Here is a 21,082-nt window from a genome sequence, read left to right as displayed (position 1 = left end):
ACAGGAATCAACTGGCATAAAAATCAATGTTAACAACTGGGATCAAAAGCAGCCCCACCTAAGGTCAGCTTAATCTTAGAAGCCAGGGGCAAGGGCTTCATGCCCTTGCCATAGTTCCAATTCTAGTCTATTGTTTATCCACCTCCCCCCTAGGCCATAATAAATTCCTGTGTATGGGTGTAACTCAGCTAGCTATAGTTTTAAGTATCTACTCTGGCTCTTCCTTAGACCACAGCCTTCCTTCTTCCTAGATAATGCTAAATTCCTGCATAAGGGAATAGCTTGCCCTGAGATTTCTAACTCTATGTAGTAGATAGTAATGCCTGATTTCTTTAACTACCTCTCTTACAATACTAGAGGCAATTCTGAATGTCACTGAATAGGCAGCATTCTTACTGAATTCAAAGCCCATGGTCAGCTCAAGAACTGCCTAGGACTGGTGAGGAATCTAACTTAGCTATATGTCAAAATCAATCCTTAGAGGCACTTATAATAAAGCAATATTAAGGGAAAGCACACAGATCCGTTTACCGACTAAAGCAAGGACATTGGAGAATTCTTTATACAGGATGCCACGGTTCCAGGAGACTAAGTTTCTGTGAACTTTTCGCCTCAGGACCGCATCCAGGCTTTTCGGCCTGTCACACGGGTCACTACTGGAGTGGATGTAGCAGAAAACTCCTTATTCTGCATAACTAATATATTCTAACAAGAAGAAAGAAAACCCTTCCCAGGTGTACTGTCAAGTCTCAGACGATTCTCAAGTGTCAGTGTGACTGGTACAAGGTAAGCACTCATCCTAAACGGAGTAACTTCAGAAGAACGGGGAAATCGCGTGGGAAGCTTCTGCACAGAGATTGAACTTGTAGGACATGAGCTTCAGGACCCCTCCCTGTGCAGATGCCTTTCAAGGTTGAGAAACGTTTACAGCCTAAGCAGTTTGACATCAGCAGCCCCCCTACATGGAGCTATCTCCCTAGAATATAGTGTGTGTGTGTTTCTCTTCTTCCCCTCCCCTTTCCTCCTCTTCCTCCTCTTCCTCTTCCTTTTCTTATCTCACTATACTGTGTCAGTTGGCCTTGAACCACTAAGGTTAAGTAATCCTCCTGCAGTAGTCCTCCCAACTGCTGGGACCACAGATGCACACACCATGCTCAGCTGTTTCTTTTGTCCAATCACAATGGGACCTTTTGTTTTAGAAAAGATCAGTCAGATTTCAGGATAAGGATTAAAAGTATTTCCAGGGAAGCTCTATCACCACAGATAGGCAATTGTTGTTCTTCTTGTTTTCTTAGAGTTGAAACTAACACCCAGGGATTACAGGAGCTGCTCAGGGCATAAAGATGATCAGACACAGTAACAGACAGTAACAATCCAGGAGGCTGGTCTCCTGACCAGTTTCAGCACATGCCTGAGTTGCCTGAACAAGCAGGCCTATCTGAGTTGGGTGATCAAGAACAAACTCCACAGGATGGTGCCAATGACCTTGCAAAACTCTCTGAATTCTTCATGTAATGAATCCACCCTCTGGCCTTACCGGCTTGTGACCTCAAAAAAAGGTCACACAGTTCCATATCCATTCTACAGTCCAGAGTCTGGGAATTGTGTCCACATGCTGCAGCCCTATCTAGGATGGTACTGGAGTTGCCATGAGACTATAGATTTCCTTAAAAGAAACGTGAATACTATGTGTTAGCTCTCAAAACATTTTTAAAAATTATTTGACTCCTCCTGCCTCCCACTGTAAGTCTCTGGTGAGCCTTAGCTTACCGGGGACCCCCAAGTGAACCATGCAGAGCCAGACTCTTGCAAAAAGCAAGAGGAATTTATTGTTCCAGTGCACTGGGGTCATCCCAAACCCAAAGGAGAGGTGGCAACCTCCAGTGGCCTGTTTGGAAAGTTTTTATATGGTTTCCAGGGGCAGAATAGAGAGCATCAGCAACTAGGCACAATATGACTGGTGGAACAGTGAGCCCTTTAAACGGATCAATCTTTAGGGAATGAGGTAGTAGGGGCTTGCACAGCTTCTCCATTCTGGCCTATGTGCCCTATGACCTGTCTCTTCCAGGAGGGAAGTGGTCCAGTGGAATTTTGGAAAATTCCAAAGCTCTGAGCTGACTTCTTCAGCACAAGCATCTGAACTGTCTGAATGTGGGTCTACACCCTCCCTGTCCCTCACCGCCATGCCTCGGACATGCAGGCAAAGGGTGCCAACCCTGTCAAGACAAGAAAAAGAGTGAAAGCTCACTTGGCTGTAGGAGACCTTTATATTCCAGTCATCATAAACAAGAAGGCAGAGAGGCCAAAAGTGGTCCTGCCCTCTGGTTTGGCAATAAAGGAGCTGAAATGCACCAGATACCCTTATTTAAAAGGTAATAGAACCCCCTTTTTTGAGACAGTGTCTCTAGGTTTAGATTTTTTTTTTTTTTTTTTTTTTTTGGGTTTTTCGAGACAGGGTTTCTCTGTGTAGCCCTGGCTGTCCTGGCACTCACTTTGTAGACCAGGCTGGCCTCGAACTCAGAAATCCACCTGCCTCTGCCTCCCGAGTGCTGGGATTAAAGGCGTGTGCCACCACGCCCGGCTTTAGGTTTAGATTTTTGAAAAACCTACTTTAATAAGTTTTTTTTTTTTTTTAAATACTTCAACATCCCTTCTAGCCCATCTAAATAGGAAACAGGGGTTGTGGACCTGTTTAGAAGTAGTTCTATGGATGACTACAATCTCCGTTGCTAGGATACCAGCAGTCCAATCACAAACACCAAACATGAATCAGTAGCAGCGGCTAGATCCAGAAGAAACCACAAGGCTCTGCCAAGTCAGCATGAGTCCACGGGAGCAGCAAAAAGCAGCCGGAACACCATGAGAAGATTTTTGGAGCTTTTCTCTCGATGAAGTCATGACAATCGAAGATCAGTGAAGACCAGCAAAGTGTTGCAAGGCAAACCAATGCAAGAAGAGCCTTTCAATGTTTATTTGGTTCCATTTATACTCTTTCTAAACATCATGTGTCCTCTCACATGTCTGCTTCAGCAAAACATCCTCTCAGCAACTGCCTTTACCCAGTGAACAACTTTGCTGGGTTTAATGTTTAAGTCACTCAATTCCATACACTTTCTTTTCTTTCTTTCTTTCTTTTTTTTTTTTTTTTTTCCGAGACAGGGTTTCTCTGTGTAGCCCTGGCTGTTCTGGAACTCACTCTGTAGACCAGGCTGGCCTCGAACTCAGAAATCCGCCTGCCTCCCAAGTGCTGGGATTAAAGGCATGCGCCACCACCGCCCGGCTTCCATACACTTTCAATTCCATACACTTACACCATCAAGCTATTTCTCTCCTTCTGGTTATGGACATTTTTGTTTATCTGATTGATTGCCTTTTGAGCTAGGGTTTCTTATAACACCCCTGGCCTCCAACAACATAGCCAAGAAGGCATTGAGCTGTCCTTTTTGTTTGCTTTAGAGACAGGGCCTTGCTGTGTAGACCTGGCTGGCCTGGAACTATTTTTTACTTCTGGCACTGAGCACTTGTGAGCTCTTGCCTTTCCCTCTCAAGCTCTTCTGAGATTACAGGATGCGTCAATACATCCAGTTGTATGCAGTTCTGGGGATCTAACCCAAGGCTTCCTGAGTGGTAGGTTAGCATTAACCAACTAACTCACACACCCCACAGTCCTAAGCAGTTATCTGTTATGTACTATGTATCTGTTGGTCTTTCCTCCCTGTCCACTTTCCTTTCCTTAGCATGCTGAAATAGCGCTGTGACGCTCTAGGAAAATGTGCTGACACTGACCTATGTCACCAGAACTCTTTTTACTTTTTATTTTGAGACAGGATCTAAGTTTCCTAGGCTGGCCATGAGCTTCTTGTCCCCACTTCCTCAGCTTTCCAAATAGCTATGGTTACAGGCCTATGTCACTAGGTTTGGCTTTGTCTCCCTTTCTTTTGAACAGAAACTGAATTTCAACGATTTATTTATTTTTATTTTATGTGCATCGATGTTTTGCCTGCATGCCTGTCTATGTATATATGAAGATATTGAATCCCTTGGAACTTGAGTTACAATTGTGAGCTGCCATGTAGGTGTTAGGAATTAAACCCGGTCCTCAGGAAAAGCAACCAGTGCTCTTAACCAGTGAGCTATCTTTCCAGCCCCAGAAATGGAATTTAAATTATTAGTGTAGCAATGAGTCTGTCTTAGTGTTCTATTGCTGTAAAGAGACACCATGACCATAGTAACTATCATAAAGGAAAGGATTTAATTGGGGTTGGCTTACAGTTTCAGAGGTTTACTCCACTGTCATCATGGGGGAGGATATGGTGCAGGCAGACTTGGTGCTGGAGAAGTAGTTGAAAATCATACATCCAGATCCACTGGCAGCAGGAAGAGAGAGACTCTGGCTTGGCTTGGGCTTCTGAAACCTCAAAGCCCACCCCCACCCCCCACAGTGACACACTCCCTCCAAGAAAGCCACACCTATTCCCACACCTATTCCACCAAGGCCACACCTTCTAATCCTTTCAAATAGTGCCATTCCCCAGCGACCAAGCATTCAAATATCTGAGTCTATGGGGCAATTCCTTGTCAAACCACCACAGGGTCTAAAATGTTGCACTTCCCTGTGCTTGCAACTTGGAGTGGCCCTATGGCCAGTTATGTATATGGAGTCAGCTGGAGACTTGCAAAGAGCTCCCGTATCATGAGATACTACTAGACCTTTCTCCTTGATGTTCCTTTCTTTTCCTATCTGAGGCACTGAGTGGATGATGAGCAGTCATTCTGCTTTCACAGCAGCAAAATAGATCAGTCCAAGGATGACTGGTGATGTCAGGAAGTCACGGGACCTGTCTGAATTATCATTGTTTGTCATTTTGTAATTTGAGAAAATAGTCCTATAAGTAAGATACAATGGTATATAAATATATATTTGTATACACACACACACACACACATATATATGCACAAATGGAATTATCTCCACCTCCTCATTCTCCTCCCTGTCTGTGGTACATGGGTCTAACATAGTGAGTTCCTGGCACAGCTAGGTAGATGCTCTAACACTGAGTGACAGGCACCCTATTCCAGGTACAAATTCTAATCAATCTCTCGATTCTCCCTCTTGCTCATCTTCTACTCTCTCTCAGTCATCTGGCTTCTGAATCCTCATTCCTGTGTGATTGCTAGTGATCTACATGTGAGATCCAGGGGTTATTTTCCAGTTCTTGTGCCTAACATCTCATCTGATTCTTATTCATGTCTTCATTTCAAAATGCTTATTTTCTGAGACTTTCTGGCAAATACTTCCCAGGTTTTCTCTCTCAATCCTGGGGCTCCCTCTGGGGCACCTTGGGTGTTCACTTTAGCCACACTAACCAACTTGCAACCTCTAAGTCATGGTCTCTGCCACATGCCCTTTCTCCCTGTCTGCAGTGTTCTCTCCTGCCTCCTTTGCCTGACTAACTCTTCTTGTTCTCCTTCCATACTCTGTCCTTGGAGACACTCTCTGAGAGCACATGTCTTTGGTTAGCTGTTTCATCATAGCACATCTTAGCACAGCTACAACTTTGCCTTCTGTTGTGTGACCTCATCCTTCACACAGGAAGCTCCATAAAGAGAGACACTCTGCTTTTGTTCCCAACTGTATTCCCTGAAGTTGTCCCATTTCCCATTCCCATTACATAATATGCATTTTGATTGTCCCTGAAGGGTGGAGCCTTTGCCTGGCAGGTGTGAGACCCTGAATTCAGTACCCAGCCCCAACCAACCAACCAACCAACCAGCAAGCCACAAAAGCTAACTATCTCTATATTAATGTGTAAATGATGAATGGTTCTGTGGCACCTGACCTGCTGTTCATTGTTTGCCCTCTGCAGCTTCATGAGAGTGGGACATATCTCTATGTGTTGTTGTTCATTTTCATAGTTGTTTGCTTTGTTTCTTGAGCTAGTATGGTGGTTTGACTATGCGTGGCCCATGGAAAGCGGCATTTTTAGGAGCTGTGACCTTATTGGAGGAGGTGCAGCCCTTTGAGAGGAAGTGTGTCACTGTGGAGTAACCAAGTCAGCTCAGTCAATCAACAGGTTCTCCGTGGCAAGAGTGAGGATTAAAAAGAAAAAAGACAATTAGACAACACTGTAGCATGACCCCAGCCAGTTCTGAGGCTGAAGCAGGTGTATTTTTCCCAGTCTACTTTTATACCATTTTTAATTATGTAAGTAGTAGCGTCAGTTCTAGGTTAAGGAACAAGCAAGGCAATAAACAAAGTCCCATGATCACTGTTTCTAGGAGCTTATCAGGATGGCCAAGATATCTGAGCCTACTTCCCTGTCCTGGCCCAATGTCAAATTCCTGCCAAGTTTCTAGAAGCGGCCCCAAAAGCTCTCCACAGCGAAGATCGGGCTTTGGGGTTTTTGGGATGACCCAGAGCCTCATCCTGGCTGCCTGATGAAGAAAGTCTCCTTCTAGTTGCCTTTGAATCAAAATGTATAACTCTCAGAAACTCCAGCAACATGTCTGCCTGCATGCTACCAAACTTTCTGCCATGATGATAATGGACTAAGCTTCTGAAACTGCAAGCCAGCCCCAATTAAATATTTTCCTTTATAAGAGTCACCATGGTCATGGTGTCTCTTCACAGCAGAAAAAGGCTAAGACAGGCAGGCTGTTACAACCTTTGAACTCAGCAGCACTCCTCCTTAGGCTCCCAAGTGCTAGGAATGCAGGTATGACTGTGATATATGCAATTCCCAACACGTAATACACAGTACACAGTAGGACATAAATTGCTTTTTAAATGAACAAAAGAGCAAGTGAAGAACAAGAGAGGATGGGGAGAGGATCTAGTGGCTCTGTCCCCACTATCAAAAGGGTCTAGTGGTCTGTCCCTGCTATCAAGAGGGTCTAGTGGTCCCGTTTCTACTATCAGAGTGTTTGGGAAATTTTGCTGTTTTGTTCATTTTTGCTTATTTGTTTATTTCTTCTTCCAGTGGTGGAAATTGAATTCAGAGGTTTGTACATTGTAGGCTAGCACTCTACCACTGATCTACATTCCCACTCTGGTTTTTCTCTTTTAATATTATTCCTGGCTATAATAAAACCTGTATTGCCTATAGGGAAACATCTTTCAGTTTGTTCCTCTTTCAGTCTATGTCACGTTTGTAATTAGTTGCCTGTAACAATCATGATTTCCCAGACTTCCCTTCATTGCTATCCCCCAACCCCTCACCCCCAGCCTGTAGAAATCACTGTGCATTTCCCCTAGGCTAACCTGGACAAGACACCTTTTCTTTCTGCATTATTTACTACCTGGATTTAAACTTGGATGACTCAGAGTTAAAATTAAATCTTAATGCCTACAGTCCTTTCTGCTTTTGTTATTTAGCAAGAAAACTGGTCACAGTGGGTGCAAAAGTGCCTGTTACATTGTGTCCTGGCATATCTGCTTTGCATTGGCAAAGTACTTAAGGGGAAAGAAGACTCAATTAGTTTTTGTTTTACTTTGTTTTGTTTATCTGAGTTAGGATAGCACATACCCTCAAACTCCATTTGCTATGGAGAATGACCTTGAACTCCTCCTGATCCTCCTGCCTCCACCTCCTGATCAGATTATAAGTGTGCTCCACAACCTTGAAAAGAAGTATTTTTAAATTAACAATATATTTTTGGTTTCAAATGAACAAACTGGAAATGTCTGACTTAAGACAAAAATGGGGGCTAAGGAGATAGCTCAGTTAGTGAAGGACCTGCTGAACAGCATGAAGACCTGAGTTAGATCTGCCACACATACTTAAAAGGTCAGGCATGGTAGCAAATGCTTGTAATCCCAGTGCTAGTGAGGCAAGACAGGATGATCCTTAGGGCTCACTGGCCAGCCTTATAAGTGAGGCCCAAGTCCCCGTGAGACTTTGAATAATACAGGATGGCTTCAGAAGCAACACTCAACGTTCAGGTTGGCCTCCAGTTTCTTCCCCTCACATGCACGCACACACATAACTCTGACCTATGAATTCCCAACCAGGGAGGTACCTGAAAAGTTCAATGACACTGAACAGAAGAATTTTATGCACCTGTAGCCTATGGAAAGTCTTCCACCTTGAGGTCAGCTTATCCAGACCAAATCTAGCCACTCTTTAAAGTCCAAACTTTGTCTCCTCCCCTTAGTCTTAAACACTTATTTCAGCGGAAGACTATACCTAGGTCATTAAGGTCCAACTGTGGCAAACACTTAAGGTCTATTTAGCCTGCTCAAGGCTGGGGGCGGGGGCAAGGGCACAAGTCCAACTTATTTGGTTTTTAAATATGAGCTTGATGAGGGGCACAAGATTTACTTGTTTTCCATAATCCTGTCTAGGATAGAGAGTGGTTAGGTGACCATGCCTGTCTTAGGTCGGTGTTTATATTGCTCCTTCTTACCCATCATGGAAATCAAACATAGCATTGATGTTTATCTCTGTCTTAGGTCGATAGGAGCTCAAGAACACTCTTACCTATCTTTGACTACCGGCCTTCTATAGCACACTCTTTCCCATTCAGACCAAAGCCACAAAGGACATATGAATATGTGCTCACTGCATTTCTTCATAGTGATGAATAACCACCATGGTGAATAGCTGAGCTTGCTGAAAGCGATCCTGTGTGAAGCCAACCAATCTGTTTAAGATACAAGGTCCAAAAGTTAAAAGCAACAAGATTATACTTAGAAATTAAAGTCGTCTGCAGGGATATTCCAAGTATTTAATTTAGCTGCTAATTGGCAAAGATCAAACACAAAGTCTGGCCACCAGTTATATGGGGGATAACTTTGAGAATTGGTAGAAAACATTTGGTCTCCAATAAGAGTAGAGACTACACTCCAGGCTAACTCAGCTGGCTGATAGGGATTTTGAGCCATCTTCATCATTGGTATCATAATCATTAAAGGCTCAGGATCTGTGTCTACTTGATGAATTGATCTTTCAGGCAGCCATTAGGCTCCATTTTCTTTTTGTGAGAAAACACAGACAGAATGTTAAATACCTGATTGAGATCATGCCATATGCCAGTAAGTGGATCCTTCCATTTCACCTAGACACAAGTATGCCTAATTGTAGGGTGCCATAGACACTAAGCAGAGAGTTCCTTGGCATCCAAATTTTAAAAATTTAAAATAAAAAGCATGATTTAAACAATGTGGTATATGGGGATATAATTTCCCCTTTTTGTTTTTTATGAAGTTATTGTCTTAAAGTTCCATGAGCCTGTTCCACAATACCTTGTCCTTTAGGATTATAAGGAATCCCTGTAAAATAGGTCATATTAAATTGTCTATAAAACATATTACAGTCAATGCCTGACTGTAATAGCCAGTTCCATTATCTGTTTTAATCTGATTTGGAACATCAAGCACAGAAAAATAATGCAGGCAATGACTAATTACATTTTTAGTTGCTTCTCTGGTTAAAGCAGTTGCAACTAGAAAGCTGAGAAGAAATCAATAGTCACATGTATATATTTTATTTTCTAAAATCAGAAATATGAGTGCCATCCATTTGAAATAATTGATTAATTATAAGTCCTCCAGGATTAACACCATTATGTGGTACAGTTTGAGAACATTGAGGACAAGTCTTTTTACAATTTGATGTGCACATTCTCTAGAAATACTAAATTGTTGTCTTAATTTATTAGTATTTTGGTGATGTAAAGAATGAGATTATATGGCCAATTGTTCCTGTGTAAGGCCTATAATCTGCCTGGTATATAAATCTGCTGTAGCATTGCCTTAAGGGGGTCTGCCAGGCAATCCAGTATGAGATCTTAAATGCCCTATAAAGTTAAGAAATAGTATGTTGTCTTAAATTGAGTTGTATTTGCATAAATAATTGCAAAATTTGAGAATTAGCAATATCTAAAAAAGGAACAATTTCAAGCAATTGTAAGCCATGAGCTATATATTGGCTATCAGTATACAAATCAAAAGCTTGATTTTTCAACATTTCCAAAACAGTGACTATAGCATGGAATTTAATAATCTGTGCTGAAACAGGCAGAAACTCAAGAGAATAAACATGTGATGCAATTACATATACTGCCTTCTCATTAGATGAGCCATCTGTAAATACAGTAAGCACTTTCTCCATTAGCTATATATGCAAACTTACAGGAAATGCAAAAGCATGCATAGAAGCAAAAGACAACAGCTTGTCTTTTGGATAATGATTATCAATTTTGCCTAAAAAGTCTGCCATGAAATGGGCCAAGAATCAGTATTCTACAATAAACAATTTAATTGCTGTTTGAAATAAGGAATAAATGTTTCATCAGGTTCTTATGACATTCTTTCCAAAATAATAATCACGATTCTATCCTACAATTCTGTATTAACACAGCAACAGCTTCATAATAGGGTATTCATACTTTACTTGGAGATGAAGAAAGATGAATCCACATAAATGGTTCCTTTTGCCAAAGAATTGCTGTCGACACATGAGTAGCAATGACGCAAACAGCCAACAATTGATCTATAGTCTATATAATGTATCTGTTGTTGGCTAATGCTTCCTCTACTTTCTGCAAAACTATTGATCCTTCACCAGTTAATTGAATCCCCCTTGAGAATATCAAATAGAGGCCTAAGTCCTCCTGTGAGGTGAGGTCTTAGCCAATTAACATCTAGAAGCTTTTGAAAAATAATTTGAAGTAAGTCATTTTTCTTTCTTGAATTTTATGTGCCTCATTTTTAGGATATAATGGAGGCCTCAAATATTGAAAAAGATATTGCCTTTGAATCTTTTCTGGAGCAACAACTACTCCAAAATTTTAAAGCCCATTGTATAAGAACAAAGCCTTGTAGTAAAATGCCTTCTGAGGCATCGGCTAATAAAATACCATCTATATAATGAATAATATACAAGGAAAGATTCAGTCTTCTTGTATTAAAGCAGACACAAATTTTTTTTACATAATGTAAGGCTATTAGCCATTCCTTGAGGTGAAACTTTCCAATGATACCACTTCCTGGACTCTAAAATTACAAGCTCACTAAAAGCAAACTCTTTAAATCATCAGGATGCAAAGGAACAGTATAAAACCAGTTCTCCAAATCCATAATAATTCTATATGCATTTCATGGAATGGCAGCTGGAGTAGGCAAGCCAGGTTGCAATGCCTCTACAAGTTCCTAGTTTCATTAACCTTTCATAAATCTTAAGTTTGAAATTTGTTTTGGATTAATGGAATAACCAATCCCTTGGAGGTGAGAGAGTACATCAGCTCCAGTGTCTATTAATCCTTCAAAGCCCCATTTCTTCAATTATTAATTTAACGTTAGCAGGTGCAGTTATAATGTTATGGGGGGAAGCAGCCATAATTTTTATGTCTCCCTCATAATCATTATCTATAACACCTGGGTAGATCTGTAATCCTTTTATAATAATGCTGCTTTGGCCTAAGAGTAATCCCCAGGTCCCTGGTGGCAATGGCCCAAAAACTGTAGGCAGGGTTTGCAAGACAAAAGGAGTGCCACACAGGCCTCTGCTGAGGCTGCTCTGAGGTTTGTATTAATTCAACTGTAAATGTCTACAGTAGTCCTTTGCAAGGCAGCAGCCATGAGGGTCCAATTTCTGTCTCCAAAAATTCAACCAGCTGCTTTTAGCAGTTCCTCGGCACCCTGTTAGATAATGCATCCCAGACAGGGGACAACTGAAACTCCCACTGAGATCTCCTTTAAAAGAGGCAGCAGGCCAGTATCCTGAGCCTTTGATGAACTGCAAACTGCAGCCAATGGAACACTGGCAGCTTAACTATAATTTTTAAGTCTCTTTTGCAATATTAGAGTGTGATGGTTTGTATATCCTTGGACCAGGGAGTGGCACCATTTGAAGGTGTGTGGCCTTGTTGGATTAGGTGTGACCTGGTTGGAATGGGTGTGTCACTGTGGGTGTGGGTATAAGATCCCCACCCTAGTTGCCTGGAAGTCAGTCTTCCACTAGCAGCCTTTGGATGAAGACATAGAACTCTCAGCTCCTCCTGTGCCATGCCTGCCTGGATACTGCCATGCTCCCACCTTGATGATAATGGACTGAACCTCTGAACCTGTAAGCCAGCCCCAATTAAATGTTGTTTTTTTTTTATAAGACTTGCCTTGGTCATGGTGTCTGTTCACAGCAGTAAAACCCTAACTAAGACATAGAGCATAACCATAATTGTGACAATCAAAACTCAATATCCAACATACAATCCAGTCTCTCCAAAATTAACACCACGTGCATCACCCCCATGTTACAAACTTTTTGGCTGTTAGTTCCTATATATGAATGCATGACAGTGCTGCTTTTAATACCTCATTAAAAAGACATTATTTTTTAAATTCTATCCTTTATAAGTCTAGTTCCTAGGATAAGTATTACATAAAATATTATACCAATTTAGAAGTACCTTTAGAGACCTGTTTTCCTGGGTTGGCTCATGACATGTGTTGCTGTTTAGAGCGACTCCAACCCTGAGTTGCCAGTTTTAAGCTAACTTTCTGTTACCAATATTACAAATTTTTAATCATACCAAATAACTTATAAGCCAGTACTCTATAGCCAAGACATGCCAAGCATATTTATACCTTTAAAACCAGTCAGAAACAAAAATGAAGTGGCTACATACATCTTATATATTTAGACCAAACAAAATTTTCTTATCCTTTCTAGCTGTAATTTAAAGAGAAAAAACACCTTGCCTCCAGCTGTGCTTGGGTACCCAGCTGCACAGGGTAACTTATCAGTTTTTGCTGTGCAAATTGAGGTTGCTTTTTAAACAAGTTAAACTAAATCAAGGGATGGATAGCCAGCAAATAACGTTTTAACCATTTTTTTCTTTTCAACATGAAAAACAGAACAATAATCATTCAAACAACAAAACAAAAACAGACATAAATTGACATGTGAACAGATTGGTGCACCAAAGACAGACAATAGACAGAGGGGGAAGAGAACTTGAACCTGATTTCCAGTCAGGGCCAGAGAGGAAGCATGACATCTCCCTATTTCCTCCTCTCCTGAGGAGAGCTCTGACCATTTTCCTTCTCTTTTGCTAATACTTCCTGGACAGGGGACAACTGCTTTTCTGAAAACTATTCTCTTCTCTCTCCTTCTCTCTCTTTCTCCTATCATTTATGTATTTACCATTCCTTCTTCTGGGAACCATGCACAGCATAAATCTACTTGAGCTAAGAATTTTTCTAACATCAGAGGCAGGAGGATTTCTAAGTTCGAGGCCAGCCTGGTCTACAAATTGAGTTCCAGGACAGTCAGGGCTATACAGAGAAACCCTGTCTTGAAAAAACAACAACAACAAAAAGGTGTGTGCAGACACATCTGGTTCAAACATAGGGGGCTGGAGAGATGGCTCAGTGGTTAAGAGCACTGACTGCTCTTCCGAAGGTCCTGAGTTCAAATCCCAGCAACCACATAGTGGCTCACAACCATCCGTAATGGGGTCCAATGCCCTCTTCTGGTGCACCTGAGGACAGCTACAGGGTACTTAGATATAATAATAAACAAATCTTTAAAAAAAAAAAAGACTTTTTCTAACATGTTATTTTGCTTTTTGTTTTTGTTTTGTTGTTTGTTTGTTTGTTTTTGTTTTTAAAACCCTTTTCTTCTTGCCTGATACAGCTCTTGGCTGCAGACAGATGCCTATATAGAATTCCCCTGTCCTGATTATGCTGTCACCCTTAGGTGAATTGGCATCTGGTCAACACCTGTTCAGTCTAGCTGTATCCTCTCTTAATGCATTTCCTGCAACAACAGCCTCAAAAAAAATAATGTTTATTTTATTTATTTATTTATTTATTTATTTATTTTGGTTTTTCAAGACAGGGTTTCTCTGTGTAGCCCTGGCTGTCCTGGAACTCACTCTGTGGACCAGGCTGGCCTCGAACTCAGAAATCTGCCTGCCTCTGCTTCCTGAGTGCTGGGATTAAACGTGTGTGCCACCACGCCAAGCCAAAAAATACAATTTATACCTAGCGCTAGCATTAATGCTGTTTGTTGCTTACCATGCAGGATACTGTAACTTCTTCCATTTTCTGTGGATCTCTACCAAGACAGCGTTCCCACCCCCACCCCACCCCCACCCCGTTCTAGTTCCCTTGTTCAGGTGCCACCTGTAGCTGTCCAGCAGCCATGGATTAACTGGGTTACCTGAAAGGGGGACTGGAAATGAAAAAGGACGGGGTGAAGGCAAGAAAAGAATGAAGCCAAGACAAAGTTACTGATCAACGCTCAAAGTTTAATTTTGAGCACTGTATTTCTATAGGGAGAACTCACAGATCCCATCCTTTCTTCATCTGAATTATGTTGTTTTGTTTCAGCTGGATTATGTTGCAAAGCAAGTTCAGTGGGCAGTCTGCTCCTGTAGGAAAGTGCAGGCGCAGCAAGGCAGGAGACTGTCGGGAACTAAAAGGGGGAACCCAGGGGAAGAGGGGGTAGGGAAAAACCCACACCCCGCCAGAGGTTTTTTTTTTAATATTTATTTATTTATTTATTATATATAAGTACACTGTAGCTGTCTTCAGACACTCCAGAAGAGAGCATCAGATTTCGTTACAGATGGTTGTGAGCTACCATGTGGTTGCTGGGATTTGAACTCAGGACCTATGGAAGAGCAGTCGGTGCTCTTAACCGCTGAGCCATCTCACCAGCCCGCCCCACCAGAGTTTTACCTATTCTCTGGTCTGTCCGGAGTGGGAGGACTGCTATCTACCTTCCACTCATCCCTGGGTGGGCATTCAAACCTCTGACCCACTCTTCAGGGGCTGGTAAGGGGCAGCTTTACCTGGGATTCCCGGAGCTACTTTGCTAAAGCCACCGGGGTTATAGGAGAGAGGGATGAGGGAAGAGGTTCCCAACACTGACCAGAGTGAGTGCAGAGGATCTTGATGAGCAGAGACTCTCTATGGTTTTAGAGCGTTATTGTAGAAAGGCACGGGGAAAGAGAGAAGGTAGATGGGGGGGAGGGAAAGGCTAGAGAGAAAGAGAGTAAGAGGGAGAGAGGAGAGAAGACAAAGAGAAAGGAAAGAGGAGAGCAGAGTGAGAGAAGTGAGAGGTAAGAGAGTGAGGTGGGGCTGAACAGCCTTTTTAATGGTCTTTACTGTTGCTAGGTAACTGGGGAGGAGTTTAGCCTGAAGGTCAGAAGCTTGGGCCATTGTCTATGTGACTTCTAGACATGCTTCTCTTGTGGGGGCTGTGGGGGGTTGTAACTTAGGCAGGGGCCAGAGTTTCAGGAGCATGAGGGAACGCCTACCATGTCATGTAGGTGAATTATCACCACCAGGGTTCAGACCTCAGCTCAACTGAAGACCAGCCTGCAATTCCCCACAGGAGACTTCACCTAGGTGGGCAGAAGACTACACCTAGGTCATTAAGGTCCAACTGTGGCAAACACTTAAGGTTTATTTAGCCTACTCAAGGCTGGGGGGAAGGGTACATAAAATGAGCACATACATAAAGCCCAGATAAAGAATGATAAGGCTTGTGTCTGCCTCCATGGCTCAGTTGGTTGGTGAGGTCATTTGTTGATTGAAAGAAGCAGATCAAGCAAGGAATGATGTCCTGTGACATTGAACTTGAATGCCCAAAAGCAACATAGGCAGGCTTCCCGCTGTTTCTGACCAGGGAGTCCTGCCTGGCACTTCAGTTTTCAGTCCATAAAGGCATTTGCTGCCAAGCCTGACTTGAGTTCAATCCTTGAATCCTTGAAATAAGTGTGCTCCAAGATTGTCTTTACCCTCAGTTGTGCCTTAAATTGCTACTCAGCTGTTGAGCCCCAAGATAAGGCTAGGCCTTGGGAAGGTTTGCAGAGGAAGCTGGGCTGTGGTCGTTGGTGTGGGGACCCAGCTCCTGCTTGCTGTCGGGCCGAGGGAGCCCTGATTAGAGTTTTGTGTGCTCCTTCTGTGCTGGGCACCCCATTCAACCTTCACGATGATTTTGTAAAGAATGAACTTTAATCGCCATTCTCTGGCCATTATCTAGCCAGAAACTAAACAAAACTCAAAAGGAACAAAACCCCAAATCTAGTTTAAAAACTTTATTAAAGGACTGCATACATGCCTGGCATAAAGTCCCACAGTAGAATGCTTTGCTTGGCATTGGCCAGGCCTTCAGCTGAAAAAATGAAAAAGAAAATTAAAAAGGCAAAAATTGAACATAAATGACAAGATATCTGCAGAGGCACATAATGATGAATTCAGAGCCCAGTGTAATCTATCACCTCCGTGATGTCACTACCAGGTTTTCTATCTCAATCTTTGTAACTTCTGAGACCTCAGCAACTCTTCTGTACCCTCCAGCCAAGAGGCATAAAGTTTTAGAGGTTCACTTCTTCTGCTTCTGCCTCTGCCTCTGCCTCTGCCTCTGCCTCTGCCTCTGCCTCTGCCTCTGCCTCTGCCTCTGCCTCTGCCTCTGCCTCTGCCTCTGCCTCTTCCTCTTCCTCTTCCTCTTCCTCTTCCTCTTCCTCTTCCTCTTCCTCTTCCTCTTCCTCTTCTTCTTCTTCTTCTTCTTCTTCTTCTTCTTCTTCTTCTTCTTCTTCTTCGTTGTCGTCGTCGTCATCTTCGTCGTCTTCGTCTTCGTCTGCGTCTGCGTCTGCGTCTGCGTCTGCTTCTTCTGCTTCTTCTTCTTCTTCTGCTTCTTCTTCTTCTTCTTCTTCTTCTTCTTCTTCTTCTTCTTCTTCTTCTTCTTCTGGTTCCTCTTCCTCCTCTTCCTCCTCCTTCTTCTTCGTTCTTCTTCTTTCTTCTTCTTCTTTCTTCTCCTTCTCCTCCTTCTCCTTCTCCTTCTTCTTCCTTGAAAGATTTATTTATTTCATTTATGAGTACACTGTAGCTGTCTCTTTTCAGACACACCAGAAGAGGGCATCAGATCCCATTACAGATTGTTGTGAGCCGCCATGTGGTTGCTGGGAATTAAATTCAGGACCCCTGGAAGAGCAAGCAGCCAGTGCTCTTAAATGCTGAGCCATCTCTCCAGCCTGAGATTCACTTCTTTAAAAAAAAATTTTTATTACATGTAATTATTTTGTGTATACGTGTGGGCACCATAGTGTACATGGTGCACATGAAAAGTCAGAGGTCAACTTGTGAGAGTTGGTTCTAGGACTTGAACTCAGATCATCAGGCTTGCTTGAAGGTACTTTCCAGGCTATGCCACTTTGCTAGCTCTAGTTGTCTCCTTTGCTAGGAACCTGTTACTCTCCATTCATGACTTACATTTGGTTTCATTATTTGTGACTTGAAACTCACCTCCCAGGCTGAGCAGGGCACACCAAGTCTTTAGTCCCAACACTTAGGAGGCAGAGGCAGAGGCAGCCATGTCTCTGTGGGTTTGAAGCCAGCCTAGTCAATATAGGCATGTTCCAGGCCAGCCAAGGCTTCATAGTGAGACTGTCTCAAAAAGAAAAAAAAAAAAAAAAAAGCCAGGTGGTGGTGGTTCACACCTTTAATCCCAGCACTTGAGAGGCAGAGGCAGATCTCTGGGAGGCCAGCCTGGTCTTTCTAGCATGTTCCAGGCCAACCAGGGATATATGGAGAGATGCTGACTCAAAACACCAAAACAAAACAAAATAAAAAACAAAAACAAAAAAGAAAGAAAAGGAACAAAACAAAACCTCCCCATCTCACCAGTCGATCTGATACCAGGTTCTTTTTCGGTGTGGGAGATTGAACCCAGAGCCTGTGCATATGCTAAGCAAGACGGTTGCCCAGAGGTACAACCCCAGCCAAAGACGAACCTTCCAAAGGCAAAGAACTAGTCATCTTTTCTTTTCTTCTTTCTTCTTTTTTGAGACAGAGTCTCACATAGCCCAGTCTGCCCTTGAATTCACTATGTGACAGAGGATGACCTCAAACTTCAATCCCGCTGCTCCCTTCCTTCCCACGAAGTATTTCAAGCCCTTCGCAGAGTAAAAGTCCAATCCTGTGTGAGTAGGATGGGAGTCAGGGGTAAATGAGGGTGTTCCCCAGGTTTAAGTCTGTCTCTCCAGTCTCCACCGTTTCAATAGGAGCACTGGCCCTTGTAAAGCAAATAGAGCCTGATCAGACAGCCTATTTTTTTTTTTTTAAGTTTTTTGAAACAGGGTCTCACTGTGTAGCCCTGGCCGTCCTAGAACTCACTCTGTAGACCAGGCTGGCCTGGAACTCAGAGATCTGCCTGCCTCTGCCTCCTGAGACAACCTATATTTGTTGTAAAATCAAATGACCATAGCACAGTTCTGAAAATCTGAATATTCCCTTTGGAAAATAACAGGAGAACTACAAGCTGTCATAAACACATTTAAATGTCAGCATTACTTACAATGGTAGTAACAGGAAAAGGTACATGACACTTTTTTTAAAAGTGGATCTCCCCCAAGATCTGTAACTAAATGAGCCCTGGGGCTGCATGGTTTGGCAGTTGCATTCAGTCCTCTGGTCCAAGCCCTTTGGGGGAACTGGATATGCCCGGCTCAGAGTCGTGGCAGAGAGCGTGTGAGGAATGTACCTCTGAGGCCCAGAAGATCTGATACCGAGCGTGATTATTTTTAGAGGTGACCTGCTAGGCTCTTTAGGAACGTAAACAGATGCATGTGACTCCCCCTGGGAGCTGCAAGTAAACACATGGCCCACGTGCACAGGCGGATGAGGTCCATAGCCAAGAGCTCAGGTGGCTGTCCTGTCCTGCCAGGTGAACTAAGGTCCATCAGGAGGAGGCAGGGGAGACTGAGGGCTCACAGCTTCTAACTGTTCAATCTGGAAACAGCAAGTGGATAAACTACAACACTTCCCTTATGGAAAGAAAAAACACTAAAACATTATGTTATTTATTGCCTTTTATTGTATTCTATTCTATTTATTTGTTTTCCCTTACACTATGTCTATCTGTGTGTGTGTGTGAGTGTGTGTGTGTGTGTGTGAGTGTGTGAGTGTGTGTGTGTGTGTCTTGCCTGTGCCTGGTGCCCATGGAGGCCAGGAGAGGGTGATAAATCCCCTGAACTATAGTTACATACAACTATGAACAGCCTTTCATAGCTGGTCCCCTGTGAGAGTAGTGAGTGCTCTTAAACACTGAGCCATCTCTACAGCCCCATGATGTATGTACACATACAGAACCCCAAAGTCTTGCCTTTTAGTATAGTGTGTTATATACACCTACAACCAGCATGAGCACATACTTAGTTTATAGGTAAACAAGAGAAGCAATTTCTATCGAAGTATGCTTTTGCTGACATTATACCTTGACACCTTTTTGTGTTGATCTATGTAGGTCTCTCGGATTCTAATGATGGACAATGAGATCATTTCCAGTTTTTTTACTATTACAAACAATACAGAAGCATCTTTGAAAGCAAGCATGTTTCAAAAATTAGATTTTTAAAATTTACATTATGTATATGAGTGTTTTGCCTGCATGCATTTATGTGTACCACCTGTGTGCAGTGCCCACAGAGGCCAGAAGAGGGCATCAGATCCTCAGGAACCAGAGTACTAGGAGGTTGCAAGCCACCGTGTGGATGCTGGGAACTGAACCTTGGTCCTCTACAAAAGCAACAAGTGCTCTTAACCTATAAGACATCTCTCTCGCCCTAAGAATCCTTGAAAACACTTTTGAGCATTTTCATAAAAGCTTCTATTGGTCTGTGGAAAAAATGTCTCTATCAAAACATTTACTTACTGTCAAGTTTTAATTTGTCTATTGCCAAATTTTCTCCAGCCACCTCCTGAAAGAGAAGACTTTCTGATAGTGACCTAACACCACAGTGCTGGGCACACCTCATCTGCGCATGACTTGCTTGTTACATTAAATGGCATCAGACCGTATTCTGGTTGTAAGAACAACAACACTGAACTCTATTTCCCTCTCTACCTCCTCTTTGTACTTTGGTTTTGGTTTTTGAGACAGGATCTCACAGTATAGCCCAGGCTAACCTGGAGCTTAGGATTGATTGTCTTATCTCAGCCTCCAGGATATTGGGATTACACAGGTGTGGTGTGCTACCTGGCCCAGCTACTTCATTTTAATTTTCTGAAACATATGAGGTACATAAGCACTAGTAATGCGTTTGATTCAAATTAGACTTGTAGTAGTATCAAGAGTCAGAAAGAGAAACACCAACACCCTGCAGTACATAGCACTTCCATCTGTCCCCCATCCCCGCTGGCAGGCCATTTATTGTCACCTGAAATCATAAAAATATAAACTAGATATGAGCCTTAACACCAGCCGGGCGTGGTGGCGCACACCTTTAATCCCAGCACTCGGGAGGCAGAGGCAGGCGGATTTCTGAGTTCGAGGCCAGCCTGGTCTACAAAGTGAGTTCCAGGACAGCCAGGGCTATACAGAGAAACCCTGTCTTGGGAAAAAAAAAAGCCTTAACACCAAGTACCCTGTGCTTTGCCTTTCATATTTTAAAAACAGTACATTTATTTATTACTTATTTGTGTATATACATACATGTAGGATGACCTGCAAGAACCAGTTCTCTCCTTCCACCATGTGGGGCCCAGGGATCAAACTGAGGTCATCAGACTTGGTGGCAAATGCCTTTCCTCACTGAGATGTCTTGCTAGCCTGCTATCTTTTTATATGAAGAATTCCCCCATGCCCCACCAAAGGAATTGAAAGAATTCTATATTCTAACCTTTGGATGCTACTCAGGAAAAGTTCTCTGTGCTTGTGTTTGACTCACCTACTAACTTAAAGGGAGTCTTTCAATAAGTTGTCAGGACGCTTGGTGCCCTGCAAGTGTGGAGGAAAGCCTCATATTCCTTGCATTGGGAATGCAAGGGACAACAACTAGATTTCCAGACGGGGCAGCACATCCACAAAAGGGGAAGCCATGCTATCTACAACACAGCTCTGAAGAGGAGCGGGGGTGGGGGGGTGTGCTTCTCCTGGCAGCTCCAGCCATGATGTCACCAGCCCTGCAGACACTCATAGGTGCCCTCTGTCTTTCCAGCAGCTCTGACTGAAGACTGGGGAAGGCCTGATGTGCTGCAGACACTGCTCAGCCACTGAATGGGGAAGAACTGCTAAGGGCTTAGCTGCCCTTTCGTGGTTGGGCATGTCTGTAATACCCGTACGCAAGAGGT

Source organism: Mus caroli, unplaced genomic scaffold (assembly GCF_978045245.1).
Source record: "Mus caroli unplaced genomic scaffold, Mus_caroli_1 scaffold_13, whole genome shotgun sequence".
NCBI classification, from domain to species: Eukaryota; Metazoa; Chordata; class Mammalia; order Rodentia; family Muridae; genus Mus; species Mus caroli.
Note: the sequence above shows the minus strand (reverse complement) of the source record.